This window comes from Salmo trutta, chromosome 6 (assembly GCF_901001165.1).
Source record: "Salmo trutta chromosome 6, fSalTru1.1, whole genome shotgun sequence".
Classification (NCBI taxonomy): Eukaryota; Metazoa; Chordata; class Actinopteri; order Salmoniformes; family Salmonidae; genus Salmo; species Salmo trutta.
The window spans coordinates 23,972,136-23,994,701 of record NC_042962.1 but is presented as its reverse complement, the minus strand read 5'-3'; the positions used below and the strand labels follow the sequence as shown (position 1 = coordinate 23,994,701).

The window sequence follows — 22,566 nt, the reverse complement described above, 5'->3', positions numbered from 1 at the left end:
ATCATTTTATAACATTTTTGACATGCGTTTTTCTGGATTTTTTTGTTGTTATTCTGTCTCTCACTGTTCAAATACACCTAGCATTACAATTATAGACTGATCATTTCTTTGTCAGTGGGCAAATGTACAAAATCAGCAGGGGATCAAATACTTTTTTTCCCCCACTGTAGACAATATTGCCATAGTAAATAACTGCATCGTAGTGCTAACTGTGTCCAGGCTCTGTCGCAGCTGGAGACCCATGGGGCGGCACACAATTGGCCCAGCGTCATCCAGGTTAGGGGAGGGTTTGTCCGGCCAGGATGTCCTTGTCCCTTTGCGCTCTAGCGACTCCTGTGGCGGGCCGGGTACATGCACGCTGACAGTCGCCAGGTGTACGGTGTTTCCTCTGACACGTTGGTGCGGTTGGTTTCCGGGTAAGTTGGGCATTGTGTCAAGAAGCAGTGCGGCTTGGCTGGGGCGTGTTTCGGAGGACTCAATGCTCTTGACCTTCCCCTCTCCCGGGTCTGTACGGGAGTTGCAACGATGGGACAAGACTGTAACTACCAATTGGATACCACGAAATTGGGGAGAAAAAGGGATTTAAAAAAACATGCTTTTTGAAATATATTTCTTCTTCAATCCAGATGCCCAGATATTTATAAGCGAGGAAACGGTCAATGAGGGCAAAATCTTAAGTACGTATGCATAAATCATCAGATTCATTTTTACGTGATTTGGAAAATAACATATATTTACATTTTCAGTTCACCAAAGGCTTTCTGCAGGGGAATATTGCAGATTGAAGCTCTGACAGAGCCTGGTCCGCTGTGAGGGTAATAGCATATACCACAGTGTCATCTGCATACATGTGAAAGTACATTTTTCTACAGATAAACCAACATTGCTAATGTATATGGTGAAATGAACCTGACCAAAAATCGATCCCTGTGGGACACCCTTTGTTATGTCCTGATTTAACACCATCAGTAAACACACACTGTGTTCTGTCCTTTAAACAGTTTTCAAACCAGCTACAGCAGCCTGGTCCAGACCAATTGATGAGAGCCTCTGAATAAGTAGTGAGTGTCCACAGTGTCAAACGCTTTAGACAGGTCAATAAAAAGGGTTGCACAGTGTTTCTTGTTATCCAAACAATTAAGAACATAATTTAAAAACAAAGAAGTAGCAGAGATGGTGCTATGACCTGGTCTGAAACCTGAATGGTGTACATTTTGAATACATTTTGTAGTTAAAAAGGATCTAAGTTAAGTATTTACAAAGGATACAATACATTTTTGCTAGACAAGAGAGATTGGAAATGGGGTGATAACTATTTACGTCACACGGGTCACCGCCTTTGTGAAGGGGGAGTATATGAGCCGCCTTCCAGAACCTGGGGATGGTACCAGAAATAATTATAAGGTTAAAAATACGTGTTAAAGATTCTGCAATCAGAGGAGAAGAAAACATAAGCAACAAAGAATCAAGCAAATCAGCTTACATAAATCTTACAAGGCATCTAGCATATCACAAGTAGAAAGCCTTCCCTGCGACTCAGTTGGTAGAGCATGGTGTTTGCAACGCCAGGGTTGTGGGTTTGATTCCCACGGGGGGCCAGTATGGAGAGAAAAAAAATGTATGTATGTATGCATTCACTACTGTAAGTTGCTCTGGATAAGAGCATTTGCTAAATGACTAAAATGTAATAAAATAAAAATATTCACTAGAAGTTTGAACTTCCATTGAGCCAACTAGAGGCTGGGAGAGGGGAAGGCAGTTGACCTGGGTCAATTAAACCATGTCTTTCTAATAAAAATCCTGCAGAGATAAATTGCTGATAAAAAGCATCACTTATCTCATTTGTCTTCGTAACGATGCCCGAGTTTGACAACTTGCTTAGGCAGGGAAGGAGAAATTTCCACGCCTCAGTGCATTAACTGTTTTCCTAAATTTGTCTGAGATGGGACTTAGAAAGTAGCTAGATTTTTGCTATCTTGATTGAGGAAGTGCATCTATTTAAGAGTTACACAACAAATATGTCTTTAGATCAGATGTGACATACTGTATCATGTCCACACACCCCTCATGAAAAAGTGCTACTGAATTACTACACAAAACCTATTTGTGCAGTAGTGACTATGAAGAAAGTTGTAGGGAGTGCATAGTGAATGTGCAGTTTATGCACTACTCAAGATACACAAGTAGAGCTTTGTAGTTTTCAGTAGGAAAACAGTAGGGTTTCCAGTATTAATCAGTTGGAGATTTTTACTTCCTGATGTTGGTAGTAAATCAGTAAGTACTCAAATCACTACAGCTTTACTACACAGGCTTGACAATAGTAATCAGGTAGAGTTTTAACTATTTGATGTTGGTAGTAAATAACAAGTAACAACACTAAAGCCAGACTACACCAGCTTTTCACGACCGTAGAGGAAGACAAACAGGGAGTAGTTGGTTGTTGTTAGCTAGCTACTGTGTTGGACAATCCCGAATGAAGTCATCTTCCTTCCTTCGTCGTCCTGTATTTCATAGCCCTTCTACTGGCAACATCTGTAAGTTTAACTTTCCTTTATGTTTTATGGATATTTTCATGTCACTGCATAGCCATTTATATAACTTAGTACCACATAAAAAATATTGATATCCAAAACGGTCTTGTGTTTAGCCTAGCTGTTTGCTAGCCCCATTGAGATGTAGCTATGTAGCCTCTGTTAACTATGCTAACTAATAGGTTTGTGTGTTTGTATGCAAATGTGAAGCGTCCCAATTTATCACCCATTACTACTTAAATTATTACATAAATCACTACTGGTTTCCTACACATCTCAATGGCAATCGAGTAGTAAAACCAGTAGGTTTTGTGTAGATCTTGTGTAGTAGGGATGAATGGTGATTCAGTAGTACTTTTTCATGAGTAACTTCTCTGATAATGAATCCTTCATACTCAGATGAAACACTATCAAAGAGGTGTCAGGGAACAGTCTCACCTCCTCTCACTGAAGTTAGAAATATTTGGGGGTTTCTCCTCCACGCTTGAGGTACTGGCCAGGAATGTGTTCTCTTCCTGGTCCATTGGGATAGGCTAAGCTTGCAGTGGTCAGTCCAAACCATGCTGAGCTTAGAGTTTGTCTGGCCCTTTCCCCAGTTCTTCTCCAGTTACTGCCAGTCAACCAGTCAGTCTGCCAGCAAGACTCCAGTTAGCAGTCTGGACTCCGATCTATAGGTCTTTTGTTGCTCAGTCATTCCAAATTTGAGATACTATAACATATAATTTTACAGTTTTGTTCTCCTTTTTAAAATATAGTACATACATTAGACAGACTGAATAGAGGTTTATCGAGGTTTGTTCGTGTTATTGGAGGAGATCTGGAATGATGGTAGCAGAGAAGCTTAGAGGGAAGGGAGGCTTAGAGAGAAGAGAGGCTTAGAGAGAGAGACAGAGATAGAGAGAGACAGAAAGAGAGAGAGGGAGAGAGAGAGACGGATAGAGAGAGAGAGAGAGAGAGAGGGAGAGAGAGAGACAGATAGAGAGAGAGAGAGAGAGAGAGAGAGAGAGAGAAAGACAGACAGACAGAAAGAGAGAGAGAGACAGAGAAAGAGAGGGAGAGAGAGAGAGACAGAGACAGCGAGAGAGAGAGAGAGAGAGCGAGACACAAAAATAAAGAGAGAGGGACAGAAAGAGAAAGAGAGACAGAGACAGCGAGAGCAAGAGAGTGAGAGTGAGTTTAAAAATATATATATATATATATGCCACAGTATCTCCATTTTGAAATGTCCTCTGCCTCAGTGTACTGGCTCTCTTTATATCTCCTGGTGTTATGACAGCTGGGCGAGAGGAAAGATCCTGCTGGGTACCAATGTAGCTAGTGCAGCTGAAACCATGCTTATTTATCTTTCTCGTCTCCATCATATGACAATATGAGAACAGTACAGTACAGACGATTTCCTGGTCACTCATTCAGTCTAGTGCTTCTCTAGGTCACAAACTCTCGGTGACATAATAGATTTGATTTGGTGTACATGTAACGTGGGGGATTTAAAGATGCACTATGCAAAAATCTGCCATTTCCTGGTTGCAAAAATTCTAATAGTTTGCCTAATTTCAGTTTATCTGACAAAACAAGCAGGTATAGTGTAGAGCAGTGGTTCCCAAACGTTTTATAGTCCCGTACCCCTTCAAACATTCAACCTCCAGCTGCGTACCCCCTCTAGCACCAGGGTCAGCGCACTCTCAAATGTTGTTTTCTGCCATCACTGTAAGCCTGCCACACACACTATACGATACATTAATTAAACATAAGAATGAGTGTGAGTTTTTGTCACAACCCGACTCGTGGAAAGAGACACAGAGCTCTTATAGGACCAGGGCACAAATAATAACGTAATAATAATCAATAATTTTGGTCTTTATTTAGCCATCTAACATGTAAAACCTTATTTGTTCATCAAAAATGGTGAATAACTCACCACAGGTTAATGAGAAGGGTATGCTTGAAAGGATGCACATAACTCTGCAATGTTGGGTTTCGTTAGAGAGAGTCTGTCTTAAATAATTTTCTACACACAGTCTGTGCCTGTATTTAGTTTCCATGCTAGTGAGGGCCGAGACTCCACTCTCACGCAGGTACGTGGTTGCAAAGGGCATCAGTGTCTTAACAGCACGATTTGCCAAGGCAAGAAACTCTGAGTGCAGCCATATCCAGAAATCTGGCAGTGGCTTCTGAATAAATTTAATTTTCACTGAACCGCTTGTTGCAATTTCGATGAGGGTCTCTTGTTCAGATATCGGTAAGTAGACTGGAGGCAGGGCATGAAAGGGATAACGCATCCAGTTGTTTGTGTCGTCCGTTTCGGGAAAGTACCTGTGTAATTGTGCACCCAGCTCACTCAGGTGCTTCGCTATATCACATTTGACATTGTCTGTAAGCTTGATTTCATTTGCACACAACAAAATCATACAATGATGGAAAGACCTGTGTGTTGTCCTTGTTAATGCAGACAGAGAAGAGCTCCAACTTCTTCATCATAGCCTAAATTTTGTCCCGCACATTAAATATATTTGCGGAGAGTCCCTGTAATCCTACATTCAGATCATTCAGGTGAGAAAAAACATCACCCAGATAGGCCAGTCGTGTGAGAAACTCGTCATCATGCAAGTGATCAGACAAGTGAAAATTATGGTCAGTAAAGAAAACTTTAAGCTCGTCTCTCAATTTTAAAAAAACGTGTCAATACTTTGCCCCTTGATAACCAGCGCACTTCTGTATGTTGTAAAAGCATTACATGGTTGCTGCCCATATCATTGCATAATGCAGAAAATACACGAGAGTTCAGGGGCCTTGACTTAACAAAGTTAACCATTTTCACTGTAGTGTCCAAAATGTCTTTCAAGCTGTCAGGCATTCCCTTGGCAGCAAGAGCCTCTCGGTGGATGCTACAGTGTACCCAAGTGGCGTCGGGAGCAAGAAAAAGCACATTTCTTGCAATTCTTCACTTTTTGCCATGGGGCAGGGATTTTCCCTGTTTTCTAGCTTATCTCATGCTTTTGTTCACATCTTGTCATGAGGTTGAGAGAAAATGTTGCAGTTTTAAAGCGAATTTGCTATCATATATGATCCCACGGAAGCTCACGTACAAAGTCCCTATCACAGGACATAAAAGCATGTACAAAGCCACAATTCAATTAAACAGAGGCTTGAGTCACGGCATATACACAGATCAGATCAATATTCCGCACAGGCAAAGAACATGTGTTGCGCAACACCTCGGGAGGGTGTACCCAGGGACAAGGAGAGTGGGTTCAACTGGCAAACGGGCAACCTTGCCATAAACACATTTATGACCCATGGAAACACTTCTGAATTTGAACTAGCCCAATAACCCCACTCCCATCCTCCCTGCGCATGTCAACCTTCACATGGTAATCTCTACAACATGGATGGGCAGCTTTGAAGGGGGCCACAAAAAAAATCTGAATTCATCGTGAGGGGCAACAGTTGCTCATATGGCAAGCAAAATATTTTAGTGCCCCCCCCGGCTTGTCAGCAGCACTAAGTGGGGCCGCCAGTTGCCCAGCCCTGCTCTAGAATGGCAGGAACAGGCAGGTTAAATACTGAAGGCCACACCTTTAATTACAATCAAGAGTCTCACACACCTGGCACTGACTGGCTGCATTCACCAACTCAACAGTTCCACCCTGTTACATACATACTATACAGTACACAAGCCTGGGGCTCAAATGCATTACAGCAGGGGTGTCAAACTCATTCCATGGAGGGCCTAGTATCTGTGGGTGTTTGGTTTTTCCTTTCAATTAAGACCTAGAATACCAGGTGAGGGGAGTTCTTTACTAATGAGTGACCTTAATTAATCAATCAAATACACGGGATGAGCAAAAACCCGCAGACACTCGGCACTCCGTGGAATGAGTTTGATACGTGCATTACAGGCGAGACCAGTTTCACAGAAAAAACACGAAAGATAGATTGATTTAATAGAACTTTACATATAGACAGAGTGAATGCATGGAGTCTAATGTTTATGCTCAGCATACAACAACCATATGACACACACCACTGTCAGTAAATCACTCTTAATCCCTCCAACCTTGTCTCAGTGCTGCCCATTATAGTAATCTAGCATGGCAAGTACCACATATTAAACAGGCAGTTTACACTCATTCACACACAGCTTGTCACAATTTTCTCTCATTCACACTTGCATTATCACAAATACACACAGTGAGCTGGATTGAATGGATCTACTGCAATGCTGGGTGGATGGTGCATGGCCAAAAAACCTGACAGTGCACTTCTCTGTGACTAACAACCAGAGCGAAACCCAACACTGAGTCAAGGACAGGGAACCAGGAACATCCATCTCCCCAGGCATTAGAAAGGCAGCCCAGCCTAGCACAGGAGTAGCACTCAGTCCCAACCACACCGCACTACAAAACAGTTTCAAAATCTATGTTTCAAAATAAAATAAGAGATTTTTGCAAAGTATTGTAATGAATTAAAATACATGTATTTTAAAATACAAAAGTACATTTGCTTTGTGGCGGGCCGAACAGCAACAACATTCTTAGTAATGGTTACAGAAACTTTATACTTTCTATGACTGTGATATGTTGTTGTCTATCTACCTTGGTTGAAAGCACTCACTCTGGATAAGAGTGTCTGCTAAATGACCAAAATGTTAATGTATAAGTGAAAATGAACAACTGTAAAGCACACTGGGTATTGTCATTGGTCTTGTTTCGGAGCAGGGAGTGCATTAGAATGATACTCAGCATGCTTTGCAATTGTTCATTTTTACGTATTTACATTTAGTTCATTTAGCAGGCACTCTTATCTCACCATAGTGCCATAAGACTTTTGAGACCAATGTAGGGTGAAAAGGGGCCCCAAAAGGCCAAACTGCTATAAAGAAATGGTATAGAAAAGTATTTTGTATTTTAATATACAAATGACAACTTTCAAAATTATCAGTGCAATACAACATACAAAATAATCAAAGTAATTAAAATACACATTTCAAATACATGTAACAGAAACACTGCCCATCTATGACATCATCGACAATAATTATTGTTTTATGAAACATGTAAATTCTCTCAATTGATGACACATTATTGACAAGTATTGACAATGTGAGAGCAGGCCCAGTGGGAGTTAACGTAGATGATGATGTGAAAACGTGAGATTTGGCTGGAGATAGGTTCCAAGTTTTTACCTTTCACTTAGTTGTTTTAAGTCTCAGAGGACAGAGTCCAAGGGGGTAAAAAAACACTAAGTAATATCTGAGAAACTCATCAGATGCCAAATGTAACCTTTTGATTAAATAAGTGGTAGAATGTGGGCATACTGGCTCCTGAAACAGTTTTTTTTATTGTCTCTCTTGTTTAGGAGTTGACGTGAGATGGGCCGCTGGTCTCACAGGCAGGGTTGGGGAGTAACGGAGTACAAAAAAATGTAGCTGTAATCCATTACATTACAAGCCCAAATATTGTTATCATTTTACAGTTACTTAAAAAAAAAACTAGATTATTATTTCTAAGATTACTTCTAAATTCCGAAAGGATGTTTGCAAAAAAATTATTTGACACCTTTCTTCTGTTTTCTCAATAACCTTCAAATCAGTTTGGTTCCGTCTGAATAGAAATCTGAGACCACCATGATGACACACCAAATACGTTTGATGGATCGCGGGGAAAGACCAGGAACATGCTTTTGTAGGCTACAGTCCAAGCTACAGTATATCTTCCAATGGTCCAACTTGAGTAAACGCTTGGAGGTAAGGAAGACAGCAGTGGTGTAGCCTAACTGCGATTCGGATATCGAGTAGGACTACTATAGGCTACATAGCGCATTCATTTAGCAATTTGTGGCTGTTGTGGATAGCTGTTCACAAATGTATTTTAACCCAATAATGGTTTAAACTGAAGAAATGTAAGCTGCCAATCATTGTTTTTGCGACCAGGGGTGTCGCCTATTCATTAAGGAAACCATTTACCGTTTAAGAACCAAACGGAAGAAAATAGCGCAAAACGAGAGTTTCTATTGGACAAATGCAGGTAGGTCCCGCCCTGTTTGCTTCCATTTAAGGATATTTTTTTGCAACAGAATCGGTGTAATGAATGTGCCCCAGTGGAAAATGCGCTCCTGCAAAAGCGGATCTCAGCCTATGGAATAAAAGTTTGAGTTCCTCCCTTCTAAACTGCCCCTGTGGTATTGTGCTCCATACTATAAAAAACGAGTTTAATTTAGGAAGAGCAGGAGTGGGGCTTTTATTGCTCCTTTTTCTTCTTCATAGGCCTAACAGAAACATGCTCGAAATCGCACAATTTTGAACAGCTGCAAGTTAACAATATATCAAAGTGTCACCAACAAAAAAGTAAACAATAGGACTAATTAAATGCAGCATATGGAATTGATTTTTCACATGCAAATATCACTTTTCGGTGGTGCTCAAAGCATGCCATTCCAAGAGCAGCATTTATTTTTCAATTAGAAGAAATGAGCCCAATCAGTCTTCCATGACAACAAAATCATAAACAACAGGGTAGGCTAATTAGTCTTTCGTTTTTGGGTTATGCTAAACAGAAAATTCCACAGTGTTAACGCACTGCTTAGTGTAAAGCTATATTTGCATATTTCCTAGAATGCCTTGCCTTTGTAGTGAATTGGTGAGTTACCATCCATGACTGAATTTGTTAGTGACAGAGATATTCTTGTTCAATACATCCATTTTCAGCCTTGTGGACTTCAAGTGAGAACATAAGTTAATATAACTCAAATGTATTGTTTTAACACAATACTATTTGTATTTTATAAGGCTTTATTTTGGGGGTTAGTCTAAAAGGAAATACTTGTTTTTTTTGGATGACCCGCTTGCAGGCATCTGGTCACTTATACTGAACACAAATATAAATGCAACATGCAAGAATCTCAAAGATTTTGCTGAGTTACAGTTCATATAACGAAATCAGTCAATTTAAATCAATTAATTAGGCCCTAATCTATGTATTTCACATATTCAGCAGGGGCGCAGCCACGGGTGGACCTGGGAGGGCATAGGCCCACCCACTTGGGAGCCAGGCCCACTCACTGGGGAGACAGACCCAGCCAATCAGAATGAGTTTTTCCCCACAAAAGGGCTTTATTACAGACAGAAATACGCCTCAGTCCCCACCCCGTCTCTGACGATCCTGCAGGTAAAAAAGCCGGATGTGGAGGTCCTCGGCTGGCGTGGTTACACGTGGTCTGCGGTTGTGAGGCTGGTTGGACGTACTGCCAAATTCTCTAAAACGATGTTGGAAGCAGGTTATGGTAGAGAAATTAACATTAGATTCTCTGGAAACAGCTCTGTTGGATATTCCTACCAAAGCACGCGATTCAAACCAGAGCATACCGGACCTATTTTCTCTCCATATCCCCGGACTCCCACCGCACGCTCTGAACCTTTTCACCTGGATCATCGCAGCTGGCTAGCTGCAATCTGAGTGTCTACTCCTGGCTAACGTCTCTGTCCTAGCTACTAGCTAGTAGTTAGCTAACCACTGCTAGCGGTCATCAGCTAACCTTTAGCTCAGAAAACTCTCGCCAGTTTGCACAACGCGATTCTAACCAGAGCATACCGGACCTATTTTCTCTCCATATACCTGGATTCCCACCGCAAGCTCTGAACCTTTTCAACTGGATCATCGCAGCTAGCAACCCAAGTGTCTACTCCTGGCTAACGTCTCTGTCCCAAAGCAAGCACCAACTAGCCTGGAGCTAGCCCATGCTAGGCCCATCTCCTGGCTAGCTGAAGAGTTCCATCAGCCACTCCTGGGCTACTGTATCTATTTTGCTAATTGGCCTGGACCCATTTTACTGCCGGTGTGGAGCCCCACCGGTCCTTCACGACTGGACTACCGATGTAATCTGCCCGAGGGGGTTATTCAACTGGCCCCTCCGTCGCGACATCCCCTGAATGCCCATCTGCTAGCCTGCTAGCCGCGGCCCGCTAGCTGTCTAGAGCATATCAGCTGTTAGCTGAATAGGTCCATCGGACAATTTCTTGGGCCACTATACCTATTCTATCCATCACGACTGGTCTACCGACGTAAACGCACGAGGAGGCTCCGCACGAGGAGGCTATAAACAGACTTCCCCCGTCGCGACGTCCCTCTGAGGCCCTTCTGCTAGCATGCTAGCCCCAGCCTGCTAGCTGTCGGAATCGTTGTGTCTCCAACCAGCCTCACTACTCACTGGACCCTTATGATCACTCGGCTACGCATGCCTCTCCTTAATGTGAATATGCCTTGTCCATTGCTGTTCTGGTTAGTGATTATTGTCTTATTTCACTGTAGAGCCTCTAGCCCTGCTCAATATATCTTAGCCAACCCTTTAGTTCCACCTCCCACACATACAATGACATCACCTGGCTTACATAATGTTTCTAGAGACAATATCTCTCTCATCATAACTCAATGCCTAGGCCTACCTCCACTGTATTCACATCCTACCATATCTTTGTCTGTACATTATGCCTTGAATCTATTCCATCGCGCCCAGAAACCTGCTCCTTTTACTCTCTGTTCCGGACGTACTAGACGACCAGTTCTTATAGCCTTTAGCCGTACCCTTATCCTAGTCCTCCTCTGTTCCTCTGGGGATGTAGAGGTTAATCCAGGCCCTGCAGTGCCTAGCTCCACTCCTATTCCCCAGGTGCTCTTATTTGTTGACTTCTGTAACTGTAAAAGCCTTGGTTTTATGCATGTTAACATTAGAAACCTCCTCCCTAAGTTTGTTTTATTCACTGCTTTAGCACACTCTGCCAACCCGGATGTCCAAGCCGTGTCTGAATCCTGGCTTAGGAAGACCACCAAAAACCCTGAAATTTCCATCCCTAACTATAACATTTTCCGACAAGATAGAACTGCCAAAGGGAACAGTGTTGCAATCTACTGCAGAGATAGCCTGCAGAGTTCTGTCTTACTATCCAGGTCTGAACCCAAACAATTCGAGCTTCTACTTTTAAAAATCAACCATTCCAGAAACAAGTCTCTCGCTGTTGCCGCTTGCTATAGACCACCCTCTGGACCCAGCTGTGCTCTGGACACCATATGTGAACTGATTGCCCCCCATCTATCTTCAGAGCTTGTGCTGCTAGGTGGCCTAAACTGGGACATGCTTAACACCCCGGCCATCCTACAATCTAAGCTTGATGCCCTCAATCTCACACAAATGATCAATGAACCTACCAGGTACAACCCCAAAGCTGTAAACACGGGTACCCTCATAGATATCATCCTAACAAACTTGCCCTCCAAATACACCTCTGCTGTTATCAACCAAGATCTCAGTGATCACTGCCTCATTGCCTGCATCCATAATGGGTCTGCGGTCAAACGACCACCCCCCATTACTGTCAAACGCTCACTAAAACACTTCAGCGAGAAGGCCTTTCTAATCGACCTGGCCAGGGTATCCTGGAAGGATATTGACCTCATCCCGTCAGTACAGGATGCCTGGTTATTCTTCAAAAGTGCCTTCCTCACCATCTCAAATAAGCATGCCCCATTCAATTTTTTTTAACCAGGAGCAGATATAGCCCTTGGTTCTCTCCAGACCTGACTGCCCTTGACCAGCACAAAAACATCCTGTGGCGTTCTGCATTAGCATCGAATAGCCCCCGTGACATATACAGGCAGTTAGGAAAGCTAAGGCTAGCTTTTTCAAGCAGAAATTTGCATCCTGTAGCACAAACTCAAAAAAGTTCTGGGGCACTGTAAAGTCCATGGAGAATAAGAGCACCTCCTCCCAGCTGCCCAGTGCACTAAGGCTAGGAAACACTGTCACCACCAATAAATCCACTATAATTGAGAATTTCAATAAGCATTTTTCTACGGCTGGCCATGCTTTACACCTGGCTACCCCTACCCCGGTCAACAGCCCTGCACCCCCCACAGCAATTCACCCAAGCCTCCCCCATTTCTCCTTCATCCAAATCCAGATAGCTGATGTTCTGAAAGAGCTGCAAAATCTGGACCCCTACAAATCAGCCGGGCTAGACAATCTGGACCCTCTCTTTCTAAAATTATCTGCCCGAAATTGTTGCAACCCCTATTACTAGCCTGTTCAACCTCTCTTTTGTATCGTCTGAGATTCCCAAAGACTGGAAAGCAGCCGCGGTCATCCCCTTCTTCAAAGGGGGAGACACTCTAGACCCAAACTGCTACAGACCTATATCTACCTACCCTGCCTTTCTAAGGTCTTTGAAAGCCAAGTTAACAAACAGATTACCGACCATTTCGAATCCCACCATACCTTCTCCGCTATGCAATCTTGTTTCAGAGCTGGTCATGGGTGCACCTCAGCCACGCTGAAGGCCCTAAACGACATCATAACCGCCATCGATAAAAGACAGTACTGTGCAGCTGTATTCATTGACCTGGCCAAGGCTTTCGACTCTGTCAATCACCGCATTCTTTTCGGCAGACTCAACAGCCTTGGTTTCTCAAATGATTGCCTCGCCTGGTTCACCAACTACTTCTCAGATAGAGTTCAGTGTGTCAAATCGGAGGGCCTGTTGTCCGGGCCTCTGGCAGTCTGGCTTTTCTTTGGACACTTTGTTAACTAACCTCCAGACGAGCTTCAATGCCATACAACTCTCATTCCGCAGCCTCCAACTGCTCTTAAATGCAAGTAAAACTAAATGCATGCTCTTCAACCGATCGCTGCCCGCACCTGCCCGCCCGTCCAGCATCACTACTCTGGACGGTTCTGACTTAGAATATGTGGACAACTACAAATACCTAGGTGTCTGGTTAGACTGTAAACTCTCCTTCCAGACTCACATTAAGCATCTCCAATCCAAAATTAAATCTAGAATTGGCTTCCTAATTCGCAACAAAGCATCCTTCACTCATGCTGCTAAACATACCCTTGTAAAACTGACTATCCTACCGATCCTTGACTTCGGCAATGTTATTTACAAAATAGCCTCCAACACTCTACTCAGCAAATTGGATGCAGGCATCACAGTGCCATCTGTTTGTCACCAAAGCCCCATATACTACCTACCACCGCGACCTGTATGCTCTCGTTGGCTGGCCCTCGCTTCATATCCGTTGCCAAACCCACTGGCTCCAGGTCATCTATAAGTCGTTGCTAGGTAAAGCCCCGCCTTTTCTCAGCTCACTGGTCACCATAGCAGCACCCACCTGCAGCACGCGCTCCAGCAGGTATATCTCACTGGTCACCCCTAAAGCCAATTCCTCTTTTGGCCGCCTTTCCTTCCAGTTCTATGCTGCCAATGACTGGAATGAACTGCAAAAACCACCGAAGCTGGAGACACATATCTCCCTCACTAGCTTTAAGCACCAGCTGTCAGAGGAGCTCACAGATCACTGCACCTGTGCATAGCCCATCTGTAAATAGCCCATCCAACTACCTCATCCCCATACTGTATTTATTTATCTTGCTCCTTTGCACACCAGTATCTCTACTTGCACATTCATCTTCTGCACATCTACCATTCCAGTGTTTAATTGCTATATTGTAATTACTTCGCCACCATGGCCTATTTATTGCCTTTACCTCCCTTATCATACCTAATTTGCACACACTGTATATAAACTTTTTCTACTGTATTATTGACTGTATGTTTGTTTATTCCATGTGTAACTCTGTGTTGTTGTATGTGTCGAACTGCTTTGCTTTATCTTGGCCAGGTCGCAGTTGTAAATGAGAACTTGTTCTCAACTTGCCTACCTGGTTAAATAAAGGTGAAATAAAAGAAAAAATTGCATGCTCCCTCAAAAGTGGATACATCTGTGGCATTGTGTTGTGTGACAAAATGGTGCTTTTTAGAGTAGCCTTTTATTGTCCCCAGCACAAGGTGCACCTGTCTAATGATCCTGCTGTTTAATCAACTTCTTGATATGCCACACTTGTCAGGTGGATGGACTATCTTGAAAAAGGATGAAATGCTCACTAACAGGGATATAAATACATTTGTGCACAACATTTTTGAGAAATAAGCTTTTTGTGCATATGGAACATTTCTGGGATCTTTTATTTCAGCTCATGAAACATGGCACCAGCACTTTACATGTTGCGTTTATATCTTGGTTGAGTGTTGTTGGGTTATTTTTTTTAAAAGAGCAAGGTTGGTTTGCTGATGATGGGTTATTGAGATATGATCCAGTGGGTCAGATCAGAAGACTGGAGGCTTGGTTTAGCAGGGCTGTGACTTTCAGGAAGTTATTTTTGGCCACCCGTGAGAGTTGTCATTCCGGTTCATCTGTTCTGTTGAATTGTTATCATATGCTACTGGCCAACACTGACAAGTTTGTAGCTTTAATGAATCTTACAGAAGTGTATGAATTTCTTAAAAGTCCATGCAAATTCAAGCATGAGATACCCAATGGTAAATTAACAACTTTGTTACCGTATCTAAATAATTTTTAATATAATCTTTTAACAATCTTTATTAAATCTGCAGATCCATCCATGGTGTAGCAAGAAATTCAGGTTGCTGGCAACCGAGAGGTTCGGAGTTCAAATCCCATTGAGATGAACTTCCAAGTAATCACAATTTAGCTGGTCTGCAAAATCACACCCATCACTATCATATTTCCCAGCATGTTGTATTGCATTTGTTTCAATATGTGTTTTTGCATGTACATTGACTGATTAATTAATACATTAATCAATCTAATGTTACACAAATTTCATACATTTATAAACTAGTTGGACTTCCACCCGTTACTGAAATGGTTTTCCACTTGACCTTTTTTAGCTAGTCTCATTAATATGTCTTCCTAACCCTGGCAGGCATTCTGAAGGCAGATTATGGGCTGGCGGGTTTCCAATTGGAATTAAACATTACGTTGCAAGCCAGCATAATGTGACTTGATGCTGGTTTTAATTTATCTTATGTTGGTCACCAGTATCCAAAACATAGTGAAGGCTGGCCACCAGCAAAAAACAATGAAGGCTGTTCACCAGGGAAAACACAACGAAGTCTGGTCACCAGCAAAAACGCAATGAAGGCTGGTCTGCCAGCATAACCAGCAGAGATAGGCAACTCCAGTCGTCGGGGCCAGAGTGGTGTCACACTTTTTCCCCATCCCTAGCAAACACAGCTGATTACAATTAATTGCATTCTAAACTGAATATCATGATTAGTTGATTTTTGGAGTCAGGTGCGTTAACTGGGGCCGTGGCAAAAGCGTGACGCCAATCAGACCCCCGAGGACTGGAGTTGCCTATCTGTATCGATGTGCGCTGAGCGTAGTTCGGGGAGTGAATACATTTTAATAAATAAATAAATGAACAAAACAAGAAACACAAACAGCAACAATGACAACTAGGGAAGAAACAAAAGGGAGTGACATATAAAGGGCAGGTAATCAAGGAGGTGATGGAGTCCAGGTGTCATTATGCGCGTAACGCTGGTGACAGCTGTGCGCCCTAACGAGCAGCCTGGTGACCTAGAGGCCGGAGAGGGAGCACACGTGACAGTACTCCCTCCCGATACGCGGCTCAAGCCTCACGACGCCGACCAAAATGATGAACCCGGGGATCAGGAACGGACCAGTCAAAAACGTTACAGAATGACACCTCACAAAAGGGAAGCATCAGGGAGTATTTTCATTTTTTTGTGTCAGGTGGAATGACGTCGGGTCCGGAGCCGCTACAGGCTTTCATGCCTCAGCCGGATTGCCGAGCTCTCCTGCCTCAGTCGGCTAGTCGGCTCCTCTAGGTCACCAGGCTGCTAGTTGTGGCGCACACCTGGCACCATTGTAACACGCATCTGCGCTTCATCACTCACCTGGAGTCCATCACTTCCTTGATTACCTGCCCTATATATGTCACTACCTTTGGTTCTTTTCCCAGGCGTCATTGTTTCTGTTTCGTGTCTGTGTGCTGTTAGTGTTGCTTGTTTGGATTATGTTTATTTTATTGAAACACTCACTCCCTGAACTTGCTTCCTGACTCTCAGCGCATATTGTTACACTATCCATGCTGGTAGATCTGAGCTAGACCAGCTTGAACAGCATTCGACCAGCACTGATCAGCATTGACCACCTTGAAATGTATGTTGGTCTATGCTGTTTTTTTTCAAGAGGGTTAATGGGGAGGTCTGGAAAGATGGAGCAGTGAGGAGATACGGGAAAGAGAGGCTTAGAGAGAGAAGACGAGAGAGGGAAAGGTAGACAGAGTATAACGTCATCTAAAGTATCTCCATTTTGAAATGTCCTCTGCCTCAGACTCATTCAACACTATATTAAGGCATAGATAGGCAAAATTTACAAAATACTACTACAAAATACAACATACCATAAAGATCAATGTATAAAAATAAACTACAAAATACTTGCATTTTGTAATGTATTTAATTAAAATATATAAAATACAAAATACATTTGCAAGCAGCAACAACATTCTCAGTAACAGTTTTTATAAACGTTTTACTTGCAATGACTGTGATATGTTGTTGTTTATCTATCTTAGTTAGTTAGTTAGTTAGTTAAATGTAAGTCACTCTGGAAAAGAGTGCTAAATAACCAAAATGTAAACGTATATGTGAAAATGAACATAGCTAAATTAACTGCAAACCACACTCGGTATTAATTGGACTTGTTTCATGGCAGAGCTCATTAGATTAATACTCAGCATGCTTTGCAATTGTTCCTTTTTACATATACATTTATATTTAGTTCATTTAACATATGCTCTTATCATACCACAGTGCTATCATACTTCTGATGCCAATGCAGTGTTAAATGGAGCCACAAAATGTGAACCGGTATAGAAAAGTATTTTGTATTTTGAAAATACAAATTGCAGCTCTCAAAAGTATCTTGTTACAAAATACATTGGAGTGTTAGTTCAGCCCAGTGTAATTCAAATGTCAAAATACTCAGAAGTAATTGAAACATATTTCAAATAAATGTAACAGAAATACAGCCCATCTCTGTACTCAGGGATGGGCATAAATCACACATTACAATTATGAAATACAACTACAAAATACCATAAAGATCAATGTATCAAAATGAAATATAATAAATACACTTTTACAAAGTATTGTATTTAAAGGTCATGAAAAGTCAAAATCATGTTTTTTTATGAAACATTCTTACAATTACAATTTTATTTTTTAAAACCTTTTTTAAGGGGGTAGATCAGCTTTAATATTGCAGATATATTGTTTTTCATTACATATGTTGATATTTGGATGAAACCAGATCAAAGTAGGATGACCAAAGTATGAAAAATGACTGTTGGTTCTACATTGATAAAGTTTGACCATAAAGTTACTGGTCCCCTCCCCATGTCAAACGCTTGGATTCAGGAGGTGGGATTATTAAAATGTACTCTCATTTTAATACACCAATGGTAACATGTTATTCTCTTACCTAATTTAAATAAGTACCACCTTGTAACCAACATCGGAGAAGTTGTGTTTGCAGAGGGGTGTGGTTTATTTAAGCAATAAGGCCAGAGGGGTTTTGTATATGGCCAATATACCACCGCAAAGGCTGTTCTTAGGCACGATGCAATGCAGACTGCCTAGACAGAGCCCTTAGCCATGGTATATTGGCCATATATCACAAACCCCTGAGGAGCTTTATTGCTATTATAAACTGGTTACCAACATAATTAAGGCACTAAGTATACATGTTTTGTCATACCCGTGTTATACGGTCTGATGTACCATGGCTTTCAGCCAATCAGAATTCAGGGCTCAAACCACCCTGTTTATAAATAGCTATATACTATAGCTACTCTACTGGTGCCCAAATTTGACTGTCGGGTGTCAGCAAATATAATTAAAAGTTTACACTTTTCATCTATGGTAAAGATACATCATTAATGCAATTTCAATGTTTGAGTTGCTTTGTGTATCACCAAATTAGCTTGAGATGATTTTATAGCAACACTGCTCACTGCATCCATGTTTCTTGACTAAGGCATTTCAAAGAGCTGTCAGTCAGGGGGAGCTCATAAATATAAGCTCCCAAGCCGACTCAGCCTCTTTTCAAACTTCTTGGTAGTTAGCCATTGGCGAAAAAGTACTTTTCTCAAATTTTGACCATTTCTACACTACTTTTTTTATGGGTGATATTTTAGTCACTCAAAAGGTTATTTTACATGGGAATCAGAATGACTGTTCAAGACCTTTAATGAAAATACATATATTTAGTATTATAATATACAAAACACATTTGCAAGTAGGTGGGCAAACAGCAACAGCATTCTCAGTAATGGTTACATAAACTTTTACTTGCTATGACTGTGATATGTTGTTGTCTATCTACCTTAGTTGAATGCTCTGTCACTCTGGATAAGAGCGTCTGCTAAATTAACAAAATGGAAATGTATATGTGAAAATGAACAACTTGTGATACCAATGTAGGGTGAAAGAGGGCTACAAAATGGTTAACCGCTATAAATAAATGGTATAAAAAAGTATTTTGTATTTCGAAGGTATCTTGTTACAAAATACATTGGAGAGTAGTTCAGCCCAGTGTAATACAACATACAAAATACTCAGACGTAATTAAAATACGTATTTCAAATACGTCACAGAAATACAGCCCATCTCTGACTGTACTTTCCTTATGACGTGATCACGTGTGATCTCATGTGATTTTATTTGAAGTTAATGTGATAATTTGAAAACGTTATCTTGTGAAATAAGTGTGACAACATGGAGATTCAAAAGGTCAACATGTGATACCAGGAAACTACACGTGACAACATTTGAGCACATGTGAAAACCAAGGTGTCAAATGTCAGTCAGAATATTTTACTTTAAATGCATAGTTGACATTACTTGAATTTAAACAGTCATAGTCGCCTGCAGGTTTTATCTAGTTCCCCGTTAGTTCCAGGGACATCCCCCCCCCAATCAATTTTTTTTAACATTATGTCATAGTCCCCTGGATCATTTGGGATGAACCTCACTTGGATTTGAACTCACAACCTTTTGTTGTTAGGTAACTGAATTTCCTTCCCGCTGAAACACCAGGTCTATGTGGACTAAAGGTGACTAGAAATGTCACGTGAAGTTTTTCAAAACACATTTTCACAGGATTTCACATGTGAAATTTGGTGATTTTCCATGTGAGATAATGAGGTTTTTCTGTAAGGGGGGGGCTCTGTACTGTGTCTCGTTATCTCTCCTCGTGTTATGACAGCTGGACAAGAGGAAAATCCTGCTGGGTACCAATGTAGCTAGTACAGCTACAGTCATGCTTATTTGTCTTTCTTTGTCTCCTTCATATGACACTATGAGAACAGTACAGTACAGAAGATTGCTCATTAGTCTCTCAATCAGTCTAGTGCTTCTCTAGGTCATAAACCCTCTGTGACCTAATATGTTTGTGTTTGGTGTACATATTATACACAAGCATGGGGCTCAAACGCATTACAAGTGAGACCAGAGTGACAAATAAAGAACGAAAGAGAGATTGATTTAATAGAACTTTACATATAGACAGAGTGAATGCATGGAGTCTAATATTTATGGTCAGCATACAACAACCATATGAGACACAGCACTATCAGTAAGTCACTCTTAATTCCTCCAACCTTTTCTCAGTGCTGCCTGTTATGGTAATCTACAGTGGTTCTTCCTTTGAAAATTGCAGCGTACTGCAGCACAGCTTGCGGTGTGCCGCAGAATTCTATGGCATGTTATTTAAGTGTCAACCAGTGTGGCAAGAATGACGCAATTTACCAGAAGCTGCCACCATCTCATCTACCACAAACGGTCGCGGCATAAGCTCAAAACGTTTAAATAAAGAACCACTGTAGCAAGGCAGGCGTCACATATTTAACAGGCAGTTTACACACACACTCACACACAGCCTAACATAATTTTCTCTCATTCACACTTGCATTATCACAAATGCACGCAGTCACACAGAGACCGGGGTTTAAATGGCTCCACTGCAGTACTTGGTGGATGGTGGATGGTAAATAAATCTGACAGTGCACTTCGCTATGACTAACAACCAGAGCGACACCCAATCCTGAGTCAAGGACAGGGAAACTGGGACATCCATCTCCCCAGGCATTGGGGAGGCAGACCAGCCTAGCACAGAGTAGCACTCAATCCCAACCACATTGCACTACAAAACGGGTTCACCCGGAACTCCCATTGGCTACTTCCTTCACGTCATTGACTATAGCTAGTTTCTAGGAAATATGTGTCAATTCTGTCAATTGGTGGAGAAATATGTTAATATTGACAACACATTATTGACAAGTACTGACAATATGAGAGTAGGCCTAGTGGGAGTTACCGTGGATGTTGATGTCAAACATCAGATTTGGCCAGAATGAGTGCATAATATTTTCCTGGAGATAGGTTTCATGTTTTTACCTTACACCTATTTGTTTTAGAGTCTCAAAGGACACAACATCCCACAGAGGTTAAACACACTAAACAATATAGCTGAGAAAGTCATATGTGAGAGTACTGACTCCTGAAACTATTTTTTTAATAGGCTTTCATGCTTACAGTATGAGTTTATGTGAGATATGCTGCTGGTCTCACAGGAAAAAAACGATCAAATAGAAGCTTATAAGCACCATCCAACAGTTGTGAATCTGTACTCAATCAGAGATATGAATATAGAGCTACATACTGCAGCAAGCTGCTCAGGGTTAATGTGGGAAATGTGACTCAGATGGAATTGAGCGGTGGACAAGCAATACGAATCTGATAGCAGTTTGCTGAGAATGTAGAGAACCTTCAGAGAAGCATGAGTACATTTTGTGAACTATGAGCTCTAACAGCATGGAACTGTGGGCCTACAAGCAGGGATTTTTCAAAGTCAAGACAGTCCTTGTCCAGCAGGGAAACTATATTTTTTATAGCTGAAAAAAAGGATATTGTTGCATTATTTGAGCTTAACGATAACAATTTCATAAGTGAAAAGATTTTGGGGGAATTTTGTAAATACTTTCAACATTATTTATTTCCATGTCAGCTCTATGCCTGGAAATGCCGTTGTCCGGAGCAAATAATGGATATTAACTGAAAAATGATTGTATGTTGTTTCTTGCAATAGCCCTCTGTGACTTTAAAGAATATTTCTCTCAAAACGTTGATTCCTAAAAGATGTGTCTGGAGATTTGATCAACTGTTTGTCTAAATTCCTAAATTAGTCAGGAATGAGCAGGGTCAGCTATATTCATCTCCTCATTACATGTAGTGCTACAACACCACTCATGGTCTGTAAAGTTCTCTACTTTTGATTTAAACAAACAATATTGGAATCTCCATGGTCCCAACCATAAACTGTCAAGTTCATCTGCCTGAATACTAAATTGCTACTGTGTATACCACTTGAATGAAGAAGAAAAAGTATATTTTTGTAAAACATTAACTCCGTCAGGTTTTTGTCTAATGTCAACTCCGTCACAGTGTTGAAAGATCTGATAGAATGGTTGTTTTTTTGGGGAGATTAATAATTTTCCATATTTTACAAAGGTTTGTATTGAATTTTTATTTTAGAGACAAAAATATGTATGTTTTAAGTATCTGTTGTCAACTCCATCATTGATGGCTAACCCCTTTAAGATACATTTTTGTAATCGCTGTAATGCAACATATGCGTAGCAAACTGCCGTGAACCAAGTGGTTGTGAGGTCAAATCCCAGGTGAGGACACGTTAGATAATTACTGTATAAATAAACATACACAATGTAATCAAAGTGTTTCAAATATGTAAATTCAAAGTACTGTGTGTATCAGAACAACGCATTTTTTATTTCACATGTGACATTTGTTCCAAAAACACGTTTTCACATTTCACATGATTTCATGTGAAATTTCACGTGAAATCATGTGATTTTTTTCCCATCAGATCAAATAAATAAATAATTGTCACATACACATGTTTAGCAGAGTGTAGCGAAATGCTTGTGCTTCTAGTTAGTGCAGTAGTATCTAACAAGTAATCTAACAATTCTACAACTACCTTATACACACAAATGTAAAGGGATGGAATAAGAATATGTACACTGCTCAAAAATAAAGGGAACACTAAAATAACACATCCTAGATCTG

General features: G+C 41.2%; 1 long non-coding RNA gene across 1 annotated transcript in view; it reads left to right on the top strand.

Moving 5' to 3' along the window:
- Positions 1–8,095: 8,095 nt before the first annotated feature.
- Positions 8,096–22,566, top strand: part of LOC115195710 (uncharacterized) — a 48,741-nt gene continuing 34,270 nt past the window's right edge. Inside the window, exon 1 of the long non-coding RNA XR_003878734.1 lies at positions 8,096–8,277. This is a non-coding gene — a long non-coding RNA (uncharacterized LOC115195710). The remainder of the gene's footprint in view (positions 8,278–22,566) is intronic.